Here is a 17500-nt window from a genome sequence, read left to right on the forward strand (position 1 = left end):
ACATGTTCACATGTTCCGGTTCAAAACATGTTCATGTTCATGTTCACATGTTCACATGTTCACATGTTCACATGTTCACATGTTCACATGTTCCGGTTCAAAACATGTTCATGTTCACATGTTCATGTTCATGTTCATGTTCACATGTTCACATGTTCCGGTTCAAAACATGTTCACATGTTCACATGTTCCGGTTCAAAACATGTTCATGTTCACATTTTCATGTTCATGTTCATGTTCACATGTTCACATGTTCACATGTTCCGGTTCAAAACATGTTCACATGTTCACATGTTCATGTTCACATGTTCACATGTTCACATGTTCACATGTTCACATGTTCACATGTTCACATGTTCACATGTTCACATGTTCCGGTTCAAAACATGTTCACATGTTCACATGTTCACATGTTCAGGTTCAAAACATGTTCACATGTTCACATGTTCACATGTTCAGGTTCAAAACATGTTCAGGTTCACATGTTCATGTTCACATGTTCACATGTTCCGGTTCAAAACATGTTCATGTTCACATGTTCATGTTCATGTTCATGTTCATGTTCATGTTCATGTTCACATGTTCACATGTTCACATGTTCAGGTTGAAAACATTTTCATGTTCACATGTTCACATGTTCACATGTTCACATGTTCACATGTTCACATGTTCACATGTTCACATGTTCACATGTTCATGTTCACATGTTCACATGTTCACATGTTCACATGTTCACATGTTCATGTTCATGTTCATGTTCATGTTCACATGTTCACATGTTCACATGTTCATGTTCATGTTCACATGTTCACATGTTCACATGTTCATGTTCATGTTCACATGTTCACATGTTCACATGTTCAGGTTGAAAACATTTTCATGTTCACATGTTCACATGTTCACATGTTCACATGTTCACATGTTCAGGTTGAAAACATGTTCAGGTTCACATCAGATGTTCCTCGAACACCAACAGAACCAGGATCTTCTGCAGCCACTGAACATGTTCACGTCTCAGGTTCTGATCACGACTCAGAAGATCATCGTCTTCACATCAGCAGTTATTGTTTCAACATCAACATCATTAATGACTCAGGAGTCGACGAAACAAAGACGCTGTTAGCAGAGAAAACAAGATGAAGTCGTTCATCTTTAAATGTTGCTGAAGATCATGACCAGCATCACAACCTCACGTCTGCTCCTGACCCTGGCTCCCACAGGGGTTTGAATCATCCGTTTGTGACGTGAACTTCATGAAGGATTTCATTTAAACGTATTGTTTTGAGAACAAAGTGCAAACGTTTACCGACTTTCTAACATGTTTATAACGAATGAATAATATTAAATATATTGACAAAGACCTTCTGAGGTTCAAACCTGGAGATGTTTCTAATGATCGAACAACTGACTTCAAATACACTTGAACCTTCAAACATGTCAACACTTGCTTTCTTGTGTAACCTGCGGTGTGTGTGTGTTAGTGAGAAGGACACACACAAGTGTGTGTGTTAGTGAGAAGGACACACACAAGTGTGTGCGTTAGTGAGAAGGACACACACAAGTGTGTGTGTTAGTGAGAAGGACACACACAAGTGTGTGCGTTAGTGAGAAGGACACACACAAGTGTGTGTGTTAGTGAGAAGGACACACACAAGTGTGTGCGTTAGTGAGAAGGACACACACAAGTGTGTGTGTTAGTGAGAAGGACACACACAAGTGTGTGCGTTAGTGAGAAGGACACACACAAGTGTGTGTGTTAGTGAGAAGGACACACACAAGTGTGTGTGTTAGTGAGAAGGACACACACAAGTGTGTGAGTCAGAAGGACTCGCACACATCAAGTCAACAAAGATGAAGCTTCGACGAGAAGAACCTGCAGGAGTCACTCACAGGTTCACGACCTCTGACCTGTGAGGTCAGAGACTCGCAGCAGTCCAGCTGTTAGGTCGGGTCAAAGGTCAGCCAGAGAGAGATGCATGCTGGGTCGACATACGTTGACAAGTCTGAAGACGACTCTGAGGAACAGAATCAAACCCATGACATTAAGGAGGCCCATTAGGTGCGGCCCCTGGATCTCTGTGGCCCCTGGATCTCTGGAGCCCCTGGATCTCTGGAGCCCCTGGATCTCTATGGCCCCTGGATCTCTGTGGCCTCTGGATCTCTGGAGCCCCTGGATCTCTGCGGCCCCTGGATCTCTGGAGCCCCTGGATCTCTATGGCCCCTGGATCTCTGTGGCCCCTGGATCTCTGGAGCCCCTGGATCTCTGTGGCCCCTGGATCTCTGGAGCCCCTGGATCTCTGTGGCCCCTGGATCTCTGCGACCCCTGGATCTCTGGAGCCCCTGGATCTCTGGAGCCCCTGGATCTCTGCGGCCCCTGGATCTCTGGAGCCCCTGGATCTCTGCGGCCCCTGGATCTCTGGAGCCCCTGGATCTCTGGAGCCCCTGGATCTCTGCGGCCCCTGGATCTCTGGAGCCCCTGGATCTCTGCGGCCCCTGGATCTTTGGAGCCCCTGGATCTCTGGAGCCCCTGGATCTCTGTGGCCCCTGGATCTCTGGAGCCCCTGGATCTCTGCGGCCCCTGGATCTCTGCGGCCCCTGGATCTCTGGAGCCCCTGGATCTCTGTGGCCCCTGGATCTCTGGAGCCCCTGGATCTCTGTGGCCCCTGGATCTCTGCGGCCCCTTGATCTCTGCAGGGCCATTGTTCCTCCTGCATCTTCTCTGAAAAGAGGGAAAGAAAGAATAAATGAGGAGAAGAAGGCGAGGAACAGAAAGGGGATCAGGGTAAGGGTGTGACCCTTGACCCCTCCTGACCCTCAGACACCAGCCACAGCAGTGTCTTTGTCTGAGCAGAGAGTTCTCCGTGACCTTCTCCGTGTAAAATCGAAGCCTGAGAATCTGTCGACCCCCAGTGAACCTTTCCTGCGTGACGAGGTCAGAGTTCAAACACTGTTGGGGTTCAGGGGAGTCAGATGGAGCTGATTGTGTTTCAGACATGTTTAATACATGTTTTATACATGTATTATTCGTGTTTTATAGATGTTTTGATACGTGTTTTATACATGTTTTATACGTGTTTCAGACATGTTTTATACATGTTTAATACATGTTTTATACATGTATTATACATGTTTTATTCGTGTTTTATAGATGTTTTGATACATGTTTAATACATGTTTTATACATGTACTATTCGTGTTTTATAGATGTTTTGATACGTGTTTTATACATGTTTTATACATGTTTTATACATGTTTTATTCGTGTTTTATAGATGTTTTGATACATGTTTTATACATGTTTTATTCGTGTTTTATAGATGTTTTGATAGATGTTTTATACGTTTTTCAGACATGTTTAATACATGTTTTATACATGTTTTATACACGTTTTAAACATGTTTTTTTTTACATGTTTTAATACATGTTTTATTCATTTTTTAAACATGTTTTGTACGTTTTCTATACATGTTTTTTACAGGTGTTATACGTGTTTTATACGTTGACATGTTTATACATGTTTTATACATGTTTTATACGTGTTTTATACGTGTTTTATACATGTTTTATACATGTTTTTTACATGTTTTATACGTGTACATGTTTATACATGTTTATACATGCTTTATACATGTTTAATAGGTTTTTTTATACATACATTTATACAAAACTTTAACTTTTAACGTTTCTAACGACACAAATGAATCATTGCATGAAGTTAACTACAAATGACGTACACACACACACACACACACACACACACACACACACACACACACACACACGTACAGACTCACACGTACAGACTCACACACACACGTACAGACTCACACGTACAGACTCACACACACACGTACAGACTCACATGTACAGACTCACACACACACACACACGTACACGTACACACACACACACACACACACACACATGTACACACACACACACACACACACACACACACACACACACACACACACACACACGTACAGACTCACACGTACAGACTCACACACACACGTACAGACTCACACGTACAGACTCCACACACACGTACAGACTCACATGTACAGACTCACACACACACACACACGTACACGTACACACACACACACACACATGTACACACACACACACACACACACACACATGCCTGTGGGCTGGTATAAATCAGGAAGACTCTTACGCTGTCAAGCGTGTGTGTAAATGAAATTCATTGAGGTGTGTGTGTGTGTGTGTGTGTGTGTGTGTGTGTGTGTGTGTGTGTGTGTGTGTGTGTGTGTGTGTGTGTGTGTGTGTGTGTGTGTGTGTGTGTGTGTGTGTGTGTGGTGACGCTCCAGTGTTTTATCATTTCCTCCTGTATGTAGTCACTGGACGGGGAGTGTGTGTCACAGCTGGTGTGCGACAGCAGTGAAGAAGGATCGCGAAGTTAAACGTGGAAAACATGATCAGCAGAGACGAGTCAAACTAAACACAACCTTCATTTATTGTAACCTATCATTTACCAGTGTAGCCTCACTCCTCCATCTTTAACTCACAGTCGCACAACAGTCGCACACTCGCACAACACGCTGGTGTTGAAAAGACGTACGAGGCTGATCTTTAGCACCTTGAGTGAAGAATGTTGTCAACAACAGGTCCTTGAATAGAAGCAGTTTTGTTGTTGTGATCGCACACCTCAGAGTGTGTTGAGATGTTTGTGGTTCAAGGATCCGATCTGCTGAGGTTGTGGTCGTTCATCTGTTTTGATGCAACAAACGAGAAACATGTGTTTCAGCTTCACCATGTGGATCCTTGACTCTTTAGAAGGATTTGTCTCTGGTGGAGACGAACAATAACAGTTAATGTTGGTTTGAATGAATGGATTGATGGAGGTTTGATGTTCACTAGTGGTGTTGGTGAACATGTAACTAGTTAGTGCTGTAAACTATGTTATTCACATGTAACTAGTTAGTGCTGTAAACTATGTTATTCACATGTAACTAGTTAGTACTGTAAACTATGTCATTCACATGTAACTAGTTAGTACTGTAAACTATGTCATTCACATGTAACTAGTTAGTACTGTAAACTATGTCATTCACATGTAACTAGTTAGTACTGTAAACTATGTCATTCACATGTAACTAGTTAGTACTGTAAACTATGTTATTCACATGTAACTAGTTAGTACTGTAAACTATGTTATTCACATGTAACTAGTTAGTACTGTAAACTATGTCATTCACATGTAACTAGTTAGTACTGTAAACTATGTTATTCACATGTAACTAGTTAGTACTGTAAACTATGTCATTCACATGTAACTAGTTAGTACTGTAAACTATGTCATTCACATGTAACTAGTTAGTACTGTAAACTATGTCATTCACATGTAACTAGTTAGTACTGTAAACTATGTTATTCACATGTAACTAGTTAGTACTGTAAACTATGTTATTCACATGTAACTAGTTAGTACTGTAAACTATGTCATTCACATGTAACTAGTTAGTACTGTAAACTATGTTATTCACATGTAACTAGTTAGTACTGTAAACTATGTTATTCACATGTAACTAGTTAGTACTGTAAACTATGTCATTCACAAGTAACTAGTTAGTACTGTAAACTATGTTATTCACATGTAACTAGTTAGTACTGTAAACTATGTCATTCACATGTAACTAGTTAGTACTGTAAACTATGTTATTCACATGTAACTAGTTAGTACTGTAAACTATGTTATTCACATGTAACTAGTTAGTACTGTAAACTATGTCATTCACATGTAACTAGTTAGTACTGTAAACTATGTTATTCACATGTAACTAGTTAGTACTGTAAACTATGTCATTCACAAGTAACTAGTTAGTACTGTAAACTATGTTATTCACATGTAACTAGTTAGTACTGTAAACTATGTCATTCACATGTAACTAGTTAGTACTGTAAACTATGTTATTCACATGTAACTAGTTAGTACTGTAAACTATGTTATTCACATGTAACTAGTTAGTACTGTAAACTGTCATTCACATGTAACTAGTTAGTACTGTAAACTATGTTATTCACATGTAACTAGTTGGTACTGTAAACTATGTTATTCACATGTAACTAGTTAGTACTGTAAACTATGTAATTCACATGTAACTAGTTAGTACTGTAAACTATGTTATTCACATGTAACTAGTTAGTACTGTAAACTATGTCATTCACAAGTAACTAGTTAGTACTGTAAACTATGTTATTCACATGTAACTAGTTAATACTGTAAACTATGTTATTCACATGTAACTAGTTAGTACTGTAAACTATGTTATTCACATGTAACTAGTTAGTACTGTAAACTATGTCATTCACATGTAACTAGTTAGTACTGTAAACTATGTCATTCACAAGTAACTAGTTAGTACTGTAAACTATGTTATTCACATGTAACTAGTTAGTACTGTAAACTATGTTATTCACATGTAACTAGTTAGTACTGTAAACTATGTTATTCACATGTAACTAGTTAGTACTGTAAACTATGTTATTCACATGTAACTAGTTAGTACTGTAAACTATGTTATTCACATGTAACTAGTTAGTACTGTAAACTATGTCATTCACAAGTAACTAGTTAGTACTGTAAACTATGTTATTCACATGTAACTAGTTAGTACTGTAAACTATGTTATTCACAAGTAACTAGTTAGTACTGTAAACTATGTTATTCACAAGTAACTAGTTAGTACTGTAAACTATGTTATTCACATGTAACTAGTTAGTACTGTAAACTATGTTATTCACATGTAACTAGTTAGTACTGTAAACTATGTTATTCACATGTAACTAGTTAGTACTGTAAACTATGTTATTCACATGTAACTAGTTAGTACTGTAAACTATGTCATTCACATGTAACTAGTTAGTACTGTAAACTATGTTATTCACATGTAACTAGTTAGTACTGTAAACTATGTTATTCACATGTAACTAGTTAGTACTGTAAACTATGTTATTCACATGTAACTAGTTAGTACTGTAAACTATGTTATTCACATGTAACTAGTTAGTACTGTAAACTATGTCATTCACATGTAACTAGTTAGTACTGTAAACTATGTCATTCACAAGTAACTAGTTAGTACTGTAAACTATGTTATTCACATGTAACTAGTTAGTACTGTAAACTATGTTATTCACATGTAACTAGTTAGTACTGTAAACTATGTTATTCACATGTAACTAGTTAGTACTGTAAACTATGTTATTCACATGTAACTAGTTAGTACTGTAAACTATGTCATTCACATGTAACTAGTTAGTACTGTAAACTATGTTATTCACATGTAACTAGTTAGTACTGTAAACTATGTCATTCACATGTAACTAGTTAGTACTGTAAACTATGTCATTCACAAGTAACTAGTTAGTACTGTAAACTATGTTATTCACATGTAACTAGTTAGTACTGTAAACTATGTTATTCACATGTAACTAGTTAGTACTGTAAACTATGTTATTCACATGTAACTAGTTAGTACTGTAAACTATGTTATTCACATGTAACTAGTTAGTACTGTAAACTATGTTATTCACATGTAACTAGTTAGTACTGTAAACTATGTCATTCACAAGTAACTAGTTAGTACTGTAAACTATGTTATTCACATGTAACTAGTTAGTACTGTAAACTATGTTATTCACAAGTAACTAGTTAGTACTGTAAACTATGTTATTCACAAGTAACTAGTTAGTACTGTAAACTATGTTATTCACATGTAACTAGTTAGTACTGTAAACTATGTTATTCACATGTAACTAGTTAGTACTGTAAACTATGTTATTCACATGTAACTAGTTAGTACTGTAAACTATGTTATTCACATGTAACTAGTTAGTACTGTAAACTATGTCATTCACATGTAACTAGTTAGTACTGTAAACTATGTTATTCACATGTAACTAGTTAGTACTGTAAACTATGTTATTCACATGTAACTAGTTAGTACTGTAAACTATGTCATTCACAAGTAACTAGTTAGTACTGTAAACTATGTTATTCACATGTAACTAGTTAGTACTGTAAACTATGTTATTCACATGTAACTAGTTAGTACTGTAAACTATGTTATTCACATGTAACTAGTTAGTACTGTAAACTATGTTATTCACATGTAACTAGTTAGTACTGTAAACTATGTCATTCACATGTAACTAGTTAGTACTGTAAACTATGTTATTCACATGTAACTAGTTAGTACTGTAAACTATGTCATTCACATGTAACTAGTTAGTACTGTAAACTATGTCATTCACATGTAACTAGTTAGTACTGTAAACTATGTCATTCACATGTAACTAGTTAGTACTGTAAACTATGTCATTCACATGTAACTAGTTAGTACTGTAAACTATGTTATTCACATGTAACTAGTTAGTACTGTAAACTATGTTATTCATCTGGATCCTTGAAGGTGTTGAAGGTTGTTGTCATTGATTGTATGTTTAATATCTCCAGAGGTGTGAGCTCGTGTCCTGGTCTTCAAAAGATTTCCTTCTTTATTTGTTGATGAGAAACGAGCTGCTTGGCAGGGGTCTGCCTGTTCATTGAAAGGAGCTGCTTGGCAGGGGTCTGCCTGTTCATTGAAAGGAGTTGCTTGGCAGGGGTCTGCCTGTTCATTGAAAGGAGCTGCTTGGCAGGGGTCTGCCTGACCCAGGGTTACGAGTGTGTTCTGCTGATGTTGGTTCTTCTCGTCGTTCTCTTGCTTGTGTGGTTAAAAAAGCAGCAGAACCTTCACCACAGTCCAAAGCTCTGGTGTCGCTGTGACTCACACACTCGTGTGTTTCCTTCAAACATCTGAACTCGTGCCAGACCCTGTGAGGTTCTCTGAAGGTCCGTGTCGTAGCTTCTGTGATGATGTCATGAAGAGACACATCACCGGCGACACCTTCACGGTGACGAGGACGAGGACCTCCTTAAAGACAGAGGCTGCTCTCGCTGGACCTGCTGTGTCTCTGGGTCGTGTGATGATGGTCGAGGCTGATGGATGGTCCATCAGTGACACCATCAGATGATGAGATGAAGCAGAAGATCGATAGTGACGTCCATTTGTGTCACAGACAGAAGATCCTAAGTGGACGGGTCAGAACCACGTTCATCATCCACTCCATCCTCATCTACGTCTTCTCAGCATCTGCTCAGATCTGGTTCATCTCACCTCCATCATCGGACCATGAGTTCCTCTGTGTCAGAACCTCCTCACGTGAGGAGAACTTGACTCGTCCACGAGCCTCAGAGATGGTTCTTCACACTCGAACTGTTGTCACTTCAGCTCATGGATCTTCATCTGCTGTGATCGTCTGTTGGTTCATAAGTTCTGGTGAACATCTCGTAACATCACGTCTGTCGCTGCAGGAGAAGAATCACTGATGAATATAATCAAGTTTACACATAAATGAACAAACACACGTCAATATTCATTTATTCACACAATTTCACCGGTAGATTCAAAGTCTCAAGGTTTACGTTCGTGAATAAATAATTAATAATAAAAGATGCTTTTGTTCAGGAAGTTGAACATAAACGTCTTTACACACAAACACGTCTACACACACACACGTCTACACACACACACGTCTACACACACACACGTCTATACACACGATTACACACACACACGTCTACACACACACACGTCTACACACACACGTCTATACACACACGTCTATACACACACACACGTCTATACACACACGTCTATACACACGTCTATACACACACGTCTATACACACACACGTCTACACACACACACGTCTATACACACGATTACACACACACACGTCTACACACACACACGTCTACACACACATGTCTATACACACACGTCTATACACACACGTCTATACACACACACGTCTATACACACGTCTATACACACACGTCTATACACACACGTCTATACACACACACGTCTACACACACACACGTCTATACACACGTCTATACACACACGTCTATACACACACACGTCTACACACACACGTCTATACACACGTCTATACACACACGTCTATACACACGTCTATACACACACGTCTACACACACACACGTCTACACACACACACGTCTATACACACGATTACACACACACACGTCTACACACACACACGTCTACACACACATGTCTATACACACACACGTCTATACACACACGTCTATACACACACACGTCTATACACACGTCTATACACACACGTCTATACACACACGTCTATACACACACACGTCTACACACACACACGTCTATACACACGTCTATACACACACGTCTATACACACACACGTCTACACACACACGTCTATACACACGTCTATACACACACGTCTATACACACACACGTCTATACACACGTCTATACACACAAGTCTATACACACACGTCTATACACACACACGTCTACACACACACACGTCTATACACACGTCTATACACACACACACGTCTATACACACACGTCTATACACACACACACGTCTATACACACACGTCTATACACACACATGTCTACACACACACACGTCTACACACACGTCTATACACACACGTCTATACACACACGTCTATACACACGTCTATACACACACGTCTATACACACACGTCTATACACACACACGTCTATACACACACGTCTATACACACACACGTCTACACACACACACGTCTATACACACACGTCTATACACACACGTCTATACACACACGTCTATACACACACGTCTACACACACACGTCTATACACACACACGTCTATACACACACGTCTATACACACACACGTCTACACACACACGTCTATACACACGTCTATACACACACGTCTATACACACACGTCTATACACACACACGTCTATACACACACGTCTATACACACACACGTCTACACACACACACGTCTATACACACACGTCTATACACACACGTCTAAACACACACGTCTATACACACACGTCTACACACACACGTCTATACACACACGTCTATACACACACACGTCTATACACACACGTCTATACACACACACGTCTACACACACACACGTCTATACACACACACGTCTATACACACACGTCTATACACACACGTCTACACACACACACGTCTACACACACACACGTCTATACACACACACGTCTATACACACACGTCTATACACACACACACACACATACACACACATGTCTAAACACACACACACACACACATACACACACACGTCTATACACAAACGTCTATACACACACACGTCTATACACACACATACACACACATGTCTAAACACACACACACACACACATACACACACACGTCTATACACAAACGTCTATACACAAACACGTCTATACACACACATACACACACATGTCTAAACACACACACACACACATACACACACATGTCTAAACACACACACACACACATACACACACATGTCTAAACACACACACACACACATACACACACATACACACATGTCTATACACACATGACTCAAGGATGTTGTGTGTTGTTGCTCTTAGTGTCACATGTATGAAGATAACAATGAACATGTGTTTTATAGAAGACGCTCAGAGACACAAAACAAACACAAAAGACACACATGGACACACAGTCATGATGAAGCTTCAACTCAAACTAAGACTCGCAGAAGCTGTTGTTGTTTATATTTAGCAGCTGTAGATAAAAGTCATGATGAACGACAAGAATCTGTTGTTTCTCCTGCGACGACTGAAGCTACTGTATGTTGTCGGGTCAGACCTGCAGGAACCAGTGGTTCAGAACCTTCTGATGGTGATGAATGGAACCTTGTCCCTCAGCCAGGACCGGGGGCCTCACCTGTGGAGGGACCTCAGGCGCAGACCTCGGCGTTCCTGCAGGAGCGGAAGCTGGATCCACTTCTGGGAATTCTCCGGGTGGGTGGTCCACTCGTGTAACAAAGATCCTGCAGGAGAACTTATGCAACTGAGACCAGGAAGAATCCTGAACATCTGAGAACCTGTAGAAACTCTGGGTTGAACGAGAAGGTTCTGTGATCGTGGATCATCAGGAGAACATCAGGAACATTAGAAACATCAGGAACATTAGAAACATCAGGAACATCAGGAACATCAGGAACATTAGGAACATTAGGAACATTAGGAACATCAGGAGAACATCAGGAACATTAGGAACATTAGGAACATCAGGAGAACATCAGGAACATTAGGAACATTAGGATCATCAGGAACATTAGAAACATTAGGAACATTAGGAACATCAGGAGAACATCAGTAACATTAGGAACATCAGGAACATTAGGATCATCAGGAGAACATCAGGAGAATATCAGGAACATCAGGAACATTAGAAACATTAGGAACATCAGGAACATCAGGAACATTAGGATCATCAGGAGAACATCAGGAGAACATTAGGAACATCAGGAACATTAGGATCATCAGGAGAACATCAGGAGAACATCAGGAACATCAGGAACATTAGAAACATCAGGAACATCAGGAACATCAGGAGAACATTAGGAACATTAGGATCATCAGGAGAACATCAGGAGAACATCAGGAACATCAGGAACATCAGGGACATTAGGAACATCAGGAACATTAGGAGAACATCAGGAACATTAGGATCATCAGGAGAACATCAGGAGAACATCAGGAACATCAGGAGAACATCAGGAACATTAGGAACATCAGGAGAACATCAGGAACATTAGGAACATCAGGAACATTAGGAACATTAGGAACATTAGGAACATTAGGAGAACATCAGGAACATTAGGATCATCAGGAGAACATTAGGAACATCAGGAACATTAGGAACATCAGGAACATTAGGATCATCAGGAGAACATTAGGATCATCAGGAACATCAGGAACATTAGGAACATCAGGAACATCTGGAACATGCAGGGACGGACGGAACTGAAGACGAGGAAACGTGAGATGATCTTGGATCAACCACACATCCTCCTCTTCCTCACTCATGCGTCCTCCAGACTGAAGGTGCGAAGATAATGGTTCCTCCTCCCCTCGCCGGTGGAGGGAGGACCGTGGAGATGGATGTGGATCAGAACCTGGCAGAACAAATAAACTCCAGTCAAAATGCATGAAGAATAAACAAATGGAAGTTTCTCATGTGAGACAAACATTTGTTTGTGAATCACTGTGAGCTCGGAGAGAAGAGAAGGAGGTGAAGAAACAAGGTCTCCTAGCAACCACCAACAACTTCTCTCCTCTTCTAATGAACGAGCTGACGGTGTAGCAGGAGCAGATGTTTCTGCAGACGTGAGGAACATCAGGCGAGCGTGTGACACGTGTTACGACACAGGGTTGACCCGAAACCAGCGTCACACCCATGAAGTCGTGATGTGTCGTGAAGAAGGAATGTTGAGGATCCAGAGGAACATGAATCACCAACATGTTCTTCTGACTGTTTGTCTCCAATGTCTTCAGTGATCTCGTGCCAGGAGATGAAAAGATTCAAAAATGCTTTAAAAGAGAAACTGATCCAGACGATGACGAGGAATGTGTTGAAGGATCATCTCAGTCTGTCTGGTGGACAAAAACCACATGTTTGCTTCTTTGTTTGTCTTGAGATGGTTTTAATGTCTTGGAGGGTCTTGAGTTCATATCATCTTCAGAGGAGAACGAGACCAGGAGATACTTTTAACAGAAACCTGGAGCAGAACCAGACTTGTTTGCTCATGAGCACAATACACTACACTACACTACAGTAGACTACAATATACTACAATATACTTCAATACACTACAGTACACTACAATATACTTCAATACACTACAGTACACTACAATATACTTCAATACACTACACTACACTACAGTAGACTACAATATACTACAATATACTTCAATACACTACAGTACACTACAATATACTTCAATACACTACAGTACACTACAATATACTTCAATACACTACACTACACTACAGTAGACTACAATATACTACAATATACTTCAATACACTACAGTACACTACAATATACTTCAATACACCACAGTACACTACAATATACTTCAATACACTACAGTACACTACAATATACTTAAATAGACTACACTACACTACAGTGCACTACAATACACTACAATACACTACAATATACTTAAATAGACTACACTACACTACAGTGCACTACAATACACTACAATACACTACAATATACTTAAATAGACTACACTACACTACAGTGCACTACAGTACACTACAATATACTTCAATACACTACAGTACACTACAATATACTTCAATACACTACAGTACACTACAATATACTTCAATACACTACAGTACACTACAATATACTTCAATACACTACAATACACTACAATATACTTAAATAGACTACACTACACTACAGTGCACTACAATACACTACAATACACTACAATATACTTAAATAGACTACACTACACTACAGTGCACTACAGTACACTACAATATACTTCAATACACTACAGTACACTACAATATACTTCAATACACTACAGTACACTACAATATACTTCAATACACTACACTACACTACAGTAGACTACAATATACTACAATATACTTCAATACACTACAGTACACTACAATATACTTCAATACACCACAGTACACTACAATATACTTCAATACACTACAGTACACTACAATATACTTAAATAGACTACACTACACTACAGTGCACTACAATACACTACAATACACTACAATATACTTAAATAGACTACACTACACTACAGTGCACTACAATACACTACAATACACTACAATATACTTAAATAGACTACACTACACTACAGTGCACTACAATACACTACAATACACTACAATACACTACAATATACTTAAATAGACTACACTACACTACAGTGCACTACAATACACTACAATACACTACAATATACTTAAATAGACTACACTACACTACAGTGCACTACAATACACTACAATACACTACAATATACTTAAATAGACTACACTACACTACAGTGCACTACAATACACTACAATACACTACAATATACTTAAATAGACTACACTACACTACAGTGCACTACAATACACTACAATACACTACAATATACTCAAATAGACTACACTACACTACAGTGCTCTACAATACACTACAATACACTACAATATACTTAAATAGACTACACTACACTACAGTGCACTACAATACACTACAATACACTACAATATACTTAAATAGACTACACTACACTACAGTGCACTACAATACACTACAATACACTACAATACACTACAATATACTTAAATAGACTACACTACACTACAGTGCACTACAATACACTACAATACACTACAATATACTTAAATAGACTACACTACACTACAGTGCACTACAATACACTACAATACACTACAATATACTTAAATAGACTACACTACACTACAGTGCACTACAGTACACTACAATAAACTTCAATACACTTCAGTACACTACAGTACTCTACAATAAACTTCAATACACTTCAGTACACTACAGTACTCTACAGTACACTACAATACACTACAATAAACTTCAATACACTTCAGTACACTACAGTACTCTACAGTACACTACAATACACTACAATAAACTTCAATACACTTCAGTACACTACAGTACACTACAGTACACTACAATAAACTTCAATACACTTCAGTACACTACAGTACTCTACAGTACACTACAATACACTACAATAAACTTCAATACACTTCAGTACACTACAGTACTCTACAGTACACTACAATACACTACACTATACTTCAATACACTACAATACACTACAATATACTTCAATACACTTCAATACACTACAAAACACTACAATACACTACACTATACTTCAATACACTACAATACACTACAATACACTACACTATACTTCAATACACTACAATACACACACTGTTGTAGTCGCACACACTGTTGTTGCACACACTGTTGTTGTCGCACACTGTTGTTGTCGCACACTGTCACACACACATGTTGTGTAAACTCACTCGTGCTGCGTCTCACTCGAGACACTGTTAACGACTGAAGGAGACGAGACACAATCCTGTGTAACGTGTTGTTTACTCTTGTTTACTCTTGTTTACTCTTGTTTACTCTTGTTTACCGTAAACACTTTCCTCGCCGCGAGCTGCCCGGACAGGAAGTGAGGTCAGAGCGACTCCTGCAGGTCGTCTGAGCTTCAGCGACACGTCCTGCTGTGAGTTTGTGTTGATGACTCACCTGACAGAGCAGAAGACACACCTGCACAGGTGTGTGTCGTCATGACGTCACTCAGAGCTGCACAACTTTCTTCTTCTGTCTTTAAATGATGGTTTATATCGTTGTGTTGTTGTTTCAATGAAATGTTGTTGTTTGAATGAAATGTTGTTGTTTGATTGAAATGTTGTTGTTTATATGAAATGTTGTTGTTTGATTGAAATGTTGTTGTTTGTATGAAATGTTGTTGTTTGATTGAAATGTTGTTGTTTGTATGAAATGTTGTTGTTTGATTGAAATGTTGTTGTTTGTATGAAATGTTGTTGTTTGATTGAAATGTTGTTGTTTGAATGAAATGTTGTTGTTTGTATGAAATGTTGTTGTTTGTATGAAATGTTGTTTGTATGAAATGTTGTTGTTTGTATGAAATGTTGTTGTTTGATTGAAATGTTGTTGTTTGAATGAAATGTTGTTGTTTGTATGAAATGTTGTTGTTTGTATGAAATGTTGTTGTTTGTATGAAATGTTGTTGTTTGTATGAAATGTTGTTGTTTGTATGAAATGTTGTTGTTTGAAGGAAATGTTGTTGTTTGAATGAAATGTTGTTGTTTGTATGAGATGTTGTTGTTTGTATGAAATGTTGTTGTTTGTATGAAATGTTGTTGTTTGAATGAAATGTTGTTGTTTGAATGAAATGTTGTTGTTTGTATGAAATGTTGATGAAATGTTGTTGTTTGATTGAAATGTTGTTGTTTGAATGAAATGTTGTTGTTTGTATGAAATGTTGTTGTTTGAATGAAATGTTGTTGTTTGTATGAAATGTTGTTGTTTGTATGAAATGTTGTTGTTTGTATGAAATGTTGTTGTTTGAATGAAATGTTGTTGTTTGAATGAAATGTTGTTGTTTGTATGAAATGTTGTTGTTTGTATGAAATGTTGTTGTTTGTATGAAATGTTGTTGTTTGAATGAAATGTTGTTGTTTGAATGAAATGTTGTTGTTTGTATGAAATGTTGTTGTTTGTATGAAATGTTGTTGTTTGAATGAAATGTTGTTGTTTGAATGAAATGTTGTTGTTTGTATGAAATATTGTTGTTTGTATGAAATGTTGTTGTTTGTATGAAATGTTGTTGTTTGAATGAAATGTTGTTGTTTGAATGAAATGTTGTTGTTTGTATGAAATGTTGATGAAATGTTGTTGTTTGATTGAAATGTTGTTGTTTGAATGAAATGTTGTTGTTTG

The 17500-nt window shown here is 38.4% G+C and overlaps 1 protein-coding gene across 1 annotated transcript in view; it reads left to right on the top strand.

The window, feature by feature from the left end:
* Positions 1 to 17500, top strand: part of efna5b (ephrin-A5b) — a 91092-nt gene that overhangs the window by 34099 nt on the left and 39493 nt on the right. The window lies entirely within an intron of this gene.

The sequence above is a fragment of the Callionymus lyra genome, chromosome 1 (assembly GCF_982586985.1).
Source record: "Callionymus lyra chromosome 1, fCalLyr1.hap1.1, whole genome shotgun sequence".
Classification (NCBI taxonomy): domain Eukaryota; kingdom Metazoa; phylum Chordata; class Actinopteri; order Syngnathiformes; family Callionymidae; genus Callionymus; species Callionymus lyra.